Source organism: Mustela putorius, unplaced genomic scaffold, assembly GCF_011764305.1.
Source record: "Mustela putorius furo isolate JIRA1106 unplaced genomic scaffold, ASM1176430v1.1 tig00000813_pilon_pilon_pilon, whole genome shotgun sequence".
NCBI lineage: Eukaryota > Metazoa > Chordata > Mammalia > Carnivora > Mustelidae > Mustela > Mustela putorius.
This window is the reverse complement of record NW_025421485.1, coordinates 6,116,185-6,124,695: the sequence shown is the minus strand read 5'-3', so window position 1 is coordinate 6,124,695 and position 8,511 is coordinate 6,116,185. Positions and strand designations below refer to the sequence as shown.

Sequence of the window (8,511 nt, the reverse complement as noted above, 5' to 3'; positions counted from 1 at the left end):
GCCCGTATCTGTGCGACTCAGGGCAGGTGATACGGCCACGTGTGCCTCGGCGTTCTCATCCATAAAATAGGTGCAGTGAGGATGCGAAACAGTTGTGAATGGGCCTTACCTTTGTACAGTGATTAGCCCAGCGCCTGCACATGATGGGCTCTGGGCACATGTGTTGACAGCAACACAAGCATGGTCACGGTCGTTTCAGGAAGGGTCTGGAAAGCAGAGAGGAGACCGGATGGGAGCGGCTGCAGAAAGCTGGACTGCGGCCAGCCTGGGCGTGGACTGGCACAGAGCAAGTGTGGGGCCTGGTGCCAGGTGGGAGGTGACCAGGGCTGCTGGAGGGGGGTGGGGCACGGCAGTGCTGCTGCGGAGGGCGCGGGCTCCCACCTGGTCCAAGTTCAGCCACGCCAAGGGTGAGGGGGCAGGGGGAGTGCACCTCACTTCTCAGATCAGGAAACGGACTGAAAACACCTTGAGTGCTGGATGCGAGTCCAGCGTCTCCCCGAGCCTTCTGTCAGTGCTCTCTCTCCTTCCCACCGTCCTCCCTAGGAGAAAGGTGAAGAAATGCACAGAGACAGAAGTGATTTCCAGACTTCAAGCCTAAGGAGCTAGGAGCCCCATGGCCAGAAGTTGGGAGGAAGTGTTGGGCTTGTGACCTGATAAGCCTTCCAGTCCTCGCCCACCACATCCCTGCTGAGACTCCTTGTCCTATGGCCCGCTGGTGTCCCAGCCCCTCTGCCTTCTGGGCCCCACCTCCCCTGTCCCTCCTGTCCACTATCGTGTTCTCCCAGCCGCAGCTGGGCTCACTGGCTCTACCCCACCCCCCCAGAACTCCTGACCCTGCTGCAGGCCCCAGCAATCTGATTCTGACCCCATTCTTCCCTGGAGATCCCAAAGTGGAAAGACTGTCTCCCTTCTCAACCAGCCCGTATCCTGGTAGTGTTTGGTCTGCCAGTCCTCTTTCTGGAGACTCTCCCCTCCTGGGCTCGGGGACAGGATGCTCTCCTCACACTTGGTATTTTGTTGGTCTCCTCTGTGGTCGCCTCTCCCATCAGCTTCTAAAAGGTTGGTGGCCCTTGGGGTGTGGTCTTTGGTCGTTTCCCAGTTCCATACCCTCACTGCTTACCACCAGCCCCTCTCCTCCTGCCTGAGCCAGGAGTGGGGTGGGAGTGGGTGCAGGGTGGGGGTGGGGAAGGGTGTGGGCACAGGGAAGCAGAAGTGTTCAATAACAATAAAAATGTCCAAAGCACGTTTCGCGCGAGGCCCTGTGCCGAGCACATTAGCCATCACTAATGCTTTAATAGCCTCCTTTTGCAGGGGAAGAAATGTGAAATCAGATGATTCGAGACCACTGGGCTCGCGAACCGCAGTCGATGAAGATGGCAAAGCAGAACAAGCACTTTCGCACTGCGACCGCGCCCAGCAGAGCCGCGACGCAGCGCCGTCTTCTTGGCACAAATCACATAGAAAAGGACAGACTATCCTCCACGGGTGCCGATGCCCATGATAACGGGGGTTCCTGCGGCCCAGGCAGGGGAGCTGCTCCCAAGGACACCCAGTCCCAGCCGGCTTCGAAGGACGGGGAATGCGCAGAGGCTGGGCACGGCGGCCCCGCATTCCTTTACAGCAGTGGGGACAGGAACCCTGGGACCCTTCGCCACCTCGCTCACTGCCCCCAGCTCTGCAGACGGCTCAGCTGGGAAATTCGGGGGGGGTTCCCTGTTGCTTGCACTGTCATCGTCTGAGAAACCCTGGAGCCACGTAAGTAAAGACCCGATGACCGGCGGCCGTTCTAATCCTGGTTTCCTCACAGATTGTGCGATTTAGGGCGATGCAATTCCAGTCCCCGTGCTCTGCTCTCCCCCCTCTGCGTAACAGGGACAGTAACACCTCATGGCAATTGCGTGGGGACGAGACGCACCAGCACACCTGAAGGCCGGGAACAGCCCCGGGCATGTGGGAAGCTCGCGGCGTGTACGCTGTGATCATACTAACCGCCGGGCCAGGGTCTGGGAGGGGAGACGGGCCAAGCCCGTCAAAGGATGGGAACTAAACGTTCATCCACTCAGCAGGTACGTGTCTGGTGCCCCAAGGTCAGGCAGTGTTCAAGGTTGGGCCCCAAATGGCCCTGCTCTGGTGCAGCGTATATTCTGGTGTGGAGACTGGATTTGTGGTGGGGAGGGGACGCTGAGCCTAGTAAATTTAAAACAATACGTGTTGTGTGCTTTGGAGAAGAGGAGCCCAGCCCTGAGTGAGAACCCCACTCAGAATCCATGAGGAGAGGATTGGACTGGGCCCTTCTCCCCACCCCGACACCGCACCCCCACGTCCACCTGAGCTGTGTCTCCCTGAACCCCGTCTTACCCTAAAGAAATTGTGGCTCAGAGAGGTTGAGTGACTTGACCAGGATCACACAGCCAGCTGCAGACTGAGTCGGAAAGGTCAGTCCCAGGCTCAACTGAATGGAACTCAGTCCCCAACTTCCCACCGCTTCTTGCTGGGCTGACCAGGAACGTGGCTCTAGAAAGACCTCCTGGGAAGGGACAGACTCCAGCGCCTCTGAGGCAAACTGCTGTCCATCCCACAGCAGCTGGCCCTGGCTTTGGCCCCGGCAGCTCTGGACGGGGCCATGGGAAGGGCCAAATCATCCAGATCGAGAGAAGAGCCAGTGACGCGCTCGGGCACTGGCTCAGGGACAGACTTCGCTTCAGGTCCCCAGGCTGAGAGGAAGGCTGCTGGAGGATCCAGAAAGGGGGAAAAGCTGACAGCTCGTGTGGCCCGCCGCTGCCCCAAAGATACGGAACATGGGGGGCGAGCTGCAGAGATACGACGACAGTTCACATACGATGACAATGTGCTCGAGGGCCTGATACTCAGAAATGACCGCTCCCTTTGTTTGTGTCCCGTTGTTTGAGAAAATTCTAGCACACATGGCTAGCTTGGAGGTGCACGTCACCTACTACTCATGCAGGGAATGTCAGAAGCCCCAGGCACGGCGGAGGCCCCCCAAGGAGGCTCTAGCAGCGCCCCCTCTCCTGAGGCCCAGCCCCACGGCTGGGCAGGGGAAGACAGGACAGGCTCTTCTCCACCTGCGCTGTTATCCCAAAGGCGGGTGGGAACACAGCACGTCCAACCATGGAGAGCTCAACTGCTTTAACTCACTTGAGCAAAAAGAACGTCCTCTCAGCCGGGTTTCACGGGCCAGTGCCGGGTGTCTTTTCCCTGGCGTGAGCTGAACCCAAATACTCAGTGCGAACATAGCTTGTCCTTTCCAAGCGGAGGGGAAGTTAATGAAAGTCTGGAGGGAAGACTCTCCCAGAGGGCCTGACCCCTGCTTTTCCCTTTCCAGTGCAAGCCCAGAGACGCAGTGACTGTGGGCAGACCTTTGCTGAATCCCTGTGTGTTCCCACCCTAATCCCGCACGTAAGCCGTACTTTCAGGAGCGGAGCCTCGGAGAGGCTGGATGCACTCACTTAGGTGTTCCTGAGAGTCAGTCCAAGGACTTTCTGCCCCTGAAGCCATGCTTCTTGCCCCCACCCCGCCCGCCCCTGCCGCCCCCCACCGCCCCCACCGCCCCCACCCCGTACCGATCTTCAGGAAGGCTGTCCAGGCCCCAGCCAGGAAGGCACTCTAAGAGCCTCCCGTCTCCAGGGACCGTGGTTCCGTCCCCGTCTGCTGGGCCTTTTGCAATTTTATGACTCCATCATCGATAAGAGTGTGTTTTAATGAATGGACTTGGGACAGCAATTCATCAATTAGTTAATAATTGCATCTGATCAACTTTCCCATGAGGTTTGGCTCCAACCACTTTCCAGAAAGCACCAGCTGTTCCCTTCACCATCATCGGTCTCCGTCTCGCTGGCTTGGTCGCACCTCTGGCCAGAGCAAGGCCAGCTGACTTAGGACTGGGGAGAAGAGTTAACTTGTACTTCACTAAATCATGCTCCTTTTATAGGTCATTTTTCTTAAATCAAATACTTTAAAATTCAGAAATGAAACAATCTCACTCAAATGGCATCCAAGTGTGCAATGTGTTGATGTCATAAAGGGCTACGGTGGGGATGTACGGGGTCCAAGTGTGACGGGTCAGATGTGGGACAGGAGTGGCCGGTTGGACGTAAGTCAGCTGGCAGAGCACAGCTGCATCCCAGAGGCTCAGGAGCAGTCAGGAGCCTCTCTCAGACGCTCGGCCCAGGAAAGCCGTCGCCAGGCCCCCTGGCACCTGCTGGGAAGTTAACCAAGTCCTGGGCTGTTGTCGACCATGTCTTCTCTTCTGGACTAGTATCTTATACCAGGGGTAGAGTCCAACCCAATAACCATTCTTTATTCCTTGTTCACTTGTTCAACTGAACCTTGTTCTAGCTTCAATTGAAGGAAGCAATGTGTCTTGCTAAAAAAAATTAAATTTCCCAGTCACTCAGCAATGACATGTGCTCCCATGACACAGTCTGCCAAAGGAGATTCTAATAGAAGATATCGAGCCAGTCTTCTAGGAAAGCCCTTTCTGCCTTCTAACCTTCCCCTCTTGTCTTCCTGGACAGGGACGACATGATGGCTGGAGCTCCAGCAGCCTGTGAACAGAGGGCGACAGATCCCTACCAGGGAGAGCCATGAGGAGGAATGGGGGGACCCGGGGTCTCTGAGAAGCCGCCATGTCAGTCTTAGATCACCCTCCACTGGATTTTTTGCAAAAGAGGAATATACCTCCCTATCTTCTTTAAGGTACTACTACTTGTGCTATCTCTTAACTGCAGCCAAGTTCAACCTCAAGGAGCTGGGAGTAGCCAACTCCATTAAGGAGGCAGTGGGATGACCACTGCATGGTAAATATGAAAAAGCTCAGGGCAAGTACCCCGTCCAACCTCTTCTTGTTACATCAAAGGAAATTGATGCCTGGAAAGAGGGAGGCACATTCCTAAGTTCACAGAAATAACTCGTGTCCAACTGGGCCCTCACGCCAGAGTGCTTTCCACACGGCCAGTTGCTCTGCTCCAGACCACTTCTCCATAGCCCCTCTACCTTCTGCCCACGGAGGTTGGCCTGGTCTCTCTGGTCCTCGGCTTCATTTGGGCTTGACCAATGTGGATTCCAGGTAGAGATTGAAAGGAGCGAGAGAGGTCAGGAAACGTATTCCCTGTGGGTCACGTGAGCAGGCCATGCTTCCTTTCCAGGAGGCCCTCTCCATGCTACTCTGGCTTCCCAGGCCCTGTAGCCCCTGGTCTGTGGCCTGCTGGCACAGCCCTGGGGTCTGCAACATCCCTGTTGCCCCTGCCTCTGCTCACCTGTGTCCTTAGTGAGCAGCATCTACTTGATCTCTGCTCTCATGACCAAAGGACACATTTCCTGTCTCTCTGCTCTCCACCTTCTCCCTGCAGTTGCAGTTAAGGGCCCCGGGGGGACGTTTAGCATTAGGGGATGAGGGTCGGTGTCAGGTTCTTGGTCATCAAATACGTCTGAGCTAGCGTGAGGTCCACATGCCCATTTCTGCATTTGCATAAGATGCTCCCACGCAGTGCTAACTTGTCGGCCAGACACAGTTCTCCGTACTTCACAAAAAGCAATAGTAGTCTTCAGAACGATCCTATCCCGTGGCCACAGTACTGTAGCAATCCTACAGACGGGGAGAGTAAGGCACCGAGCAGTTATGTAGCTTACACAAGGTCACACACCCCGAGGCGGCGGTTCTCTCTGTGCTCATGCTCTCTGTGCTCTTAGCTGCCACAGCCAGCTGTCCCTCCATGTGACCGTCAGCCCTGAGGTCCCCGCCACATCCCGTCTTCGAGGCCATAAGGATTTTCCAAGGCTGCTGATGTCACCATTCGTCCTGAGCCTATCTTCGCCACATGAAGAAAAACCTTTGGCGACTCTCCATACCTCCGTGTCGTGGTCCCAACTGCAAGGCTGCCTTCAGGGAATCTTTCCAGAAGTTCTGAGCAGCCTCATCTGTAAGCCTAGTCTGCTCTGCCTTCAGGTCATAGTCACAGCTGGGATTTGCCCCCAAACCCTACTCCAACCTGGGGCTCAGCCTGGGGACGGCGGTGTGCAGGTCCCCCACTGGTGGCCCATCCTGGGCCCTCTTCCTGACTCTCTCCAGCTCAGGACCCCTCTCTAGTCAGCCAAGCACAAGCGGAAGCAGGAGCACACACTTCTGCTGAATCACACACTGTTCTAAACCCTTCTGCCTGTCGTACGCCTTGATCATAGCTTTTGAAACGAAAGCAGCAATTCTCAGCCTTGATGCATGTTAAAACCACTCGGGGATTAAAAATACTTAGTGTCCAGGGGCCCCTGAGTGGCTCAGTCGGTTAAGCCTTTGGCTCAGGTTGTGATCCCAGGGTGCTGGGATCGAGCCCCATGTCGTACTCCCTGTTCAACAAGGAACCTGTTCCTCCCTCTCTCTCCCCTGCTTGTGCTCTCTGTCAAATGAATAAAGAAAATCTTTAAAATAAATAAAAATAAAATACTTAGTGTCCAGGTCCCATTTTCCCTGGTCCGAGCAGGGATAGCTTCCCCGCCTCCCAAGTGACTCTGACGTGGGTCTACCGCTGAACATCACAGCTTTAAAATCAAGAACTTGGAACCTTTGTTCTTGGATTCTGCTGTAACCCTCTCGGAGCCATGGAAACCTCCAGTCTGGAAGGTGAAAGGGTGGGGCGGGAGAAGGTGGGGAGGGCGGGGGGGGGGGGAGGAGAAGCCGGTTCCGCGGCTCATTCATAATGAAAAAGAGCAGAGAGGGTTCTCTCTGGCAGCGCCAGCCGCGGAAGGTGAGATAAAATCCCCGGCCTCCTGGTGGCACCACGGTGCACCGGCGGCCAAGGCCAAGGGTCCACGGCCTCCTGGGAGGACTAGAGCTGCTTTGCAGCATGAACGTGGTTCTGGCTGCAGGGTGTCTGAGCCTGGTCCCCAGCCTTTCTGGAGATTCTGTGAGTTATCCGCTGGCCTACAAATACAGTCCTGTTCTACTTGAATTAGCCAGAGCTGATGGATTCTGTTTACTTGAAGCCGAGAGCCTGATCGGTGCTAGAGCCGGAGGAAGAGCGAGGGAAGGTGGACGTGCTGCGTTACAGGAGCACCAGCCGAGCGCGGGATTACGGGAGCACCAGCCGAAGACCAAGCGAGCAGGAGAGGAGCCACACGCTCTCCCACACCGTCCCACAGCCTTGGCGGTTTGGCACATAAACTGGAGTCACCGGGTCATTAGAAAGGGCAGTGGGATGCCTACCCCCCGATCTTGGGAAAATTCAAATTCTTGGGCCTTGTCCCAGACCAACTGCATCATAGACTTCAGGTTTGGAGCCTGTATTTCCTGCCTTTTTTTTTTTTTTTTTTTTAGATTTATCTATTTATTTTGGTGGGGGAGGAGTAGAAGGATCTTCAAGCCGACTCCCCGCTGAGCGCGGAGACCGATGTGGGGCTCAATCCCACGACCCTGAAACCACGACCTGAGCAAAAACCAAGAGCCAACTTGCACCACCCAGGCGCCCCTACTCCCTGCCTTTGGAATGAATGCTCCCGGCTGTGTTTGCAAACGTCCGCTGGGCTAAAGGGTGAATTCGACTCCCCAGGTGAGCCTCCAGGATTGGTCACGGGTGTGGAGCTCTTACGCTGGGAAGGAACGAAAGCCCACGCCGGACCAAACATGCATTCTATAGAGAGAAGTGATTGCCCAAGACCAGTCGGTTTGCCGGGGACAGGCATGGAGAGAGCAGAGGAGTCTGGAAGACAAAGAGCATTGGATCCAGGAGGGAGGGAGCTTGTGGTCATCTGGTGTGATCAGACAGGCTGCACCAGGAAGACAAACAGCTCTGATTAACTAAAGCAGAGAATTTAATACACAGAATTGATTCCAAAGATGGCAGAGAAGCTAGAAAAGCAAACAGATGGTGTAGCCATCCGGGGACATGCGACAGCAGGGAGCCCCTCTCCCTGGGGGAGAGGGAGAAGGGGCAGTGATATTAGCAGAGGCCAGGGCAGGGCCGAGTGGCAGAGGCTGGAGACGCTGGTGGCCCTTGCCTGCCATCTCTCTCAGGGAGCTCACACCGCCTCCCGCCCTGCTCACTACATGGCCCAGGAAAAGGAAAACCCAAGATGCCTTTTGTTCCGAGCATTCCCCGCACCACCTAAGACACTGGCTGAAACCTGAGGCTTCCTGCCGCGCGTTGTGTTTCTCGGCTTGCTTGTGGAGGGAGGCCAACCTGGCCGAAACTGGGCGAGTGGAATTCTAGAAAGCACAGTTGGGAGGGCTGGAGCCCCGTCTTGAAGCCAGGGGGTCCTTGTTGGCAGATAAAGGATCTGAACCTCAAAGAGGGGATGCGCCCTGCGCAAAGCCACAGCAGGACTTAGCGGTGATTCCACTTATCCCAGCATCTACAGGAGCATCTCTTCATCTAGGTGACTCACTTCCCAGGGACCATGAATGAAGGAAGCAGGAGAGCTGGCCAGGAAAAGGGCAAGCCTTCGACATGCTCACCCCGCAGCCTGTTGGATGGGAAGCGGGCGTGACGGTCCGCAGCCCGG

General features: G+C 56.0%; 1 long non-coding RNA gene across 1 annotated transcript; it reads left to right on the top strand.

Moving 5' to 3' along the window:
• The first annotated feature begins 4,110 nt into the window (after window positions 1-4,110).
• LOC101675065 lies at window positions 4,111-6,421 on the top strand. Its single transcript, XR_198973.3, has 3 exons — window positions 4,111-4,291; window positions 4,536-4,716; window positions 5,710-6,421. It is a non-coding gene; the product is annotated as an uncharacterized LOC101675065 (long non-coding RNA).
• The last annotated feature ends 2,090 nt before the right edge of the window (window positions 6,422-8,511 follow it).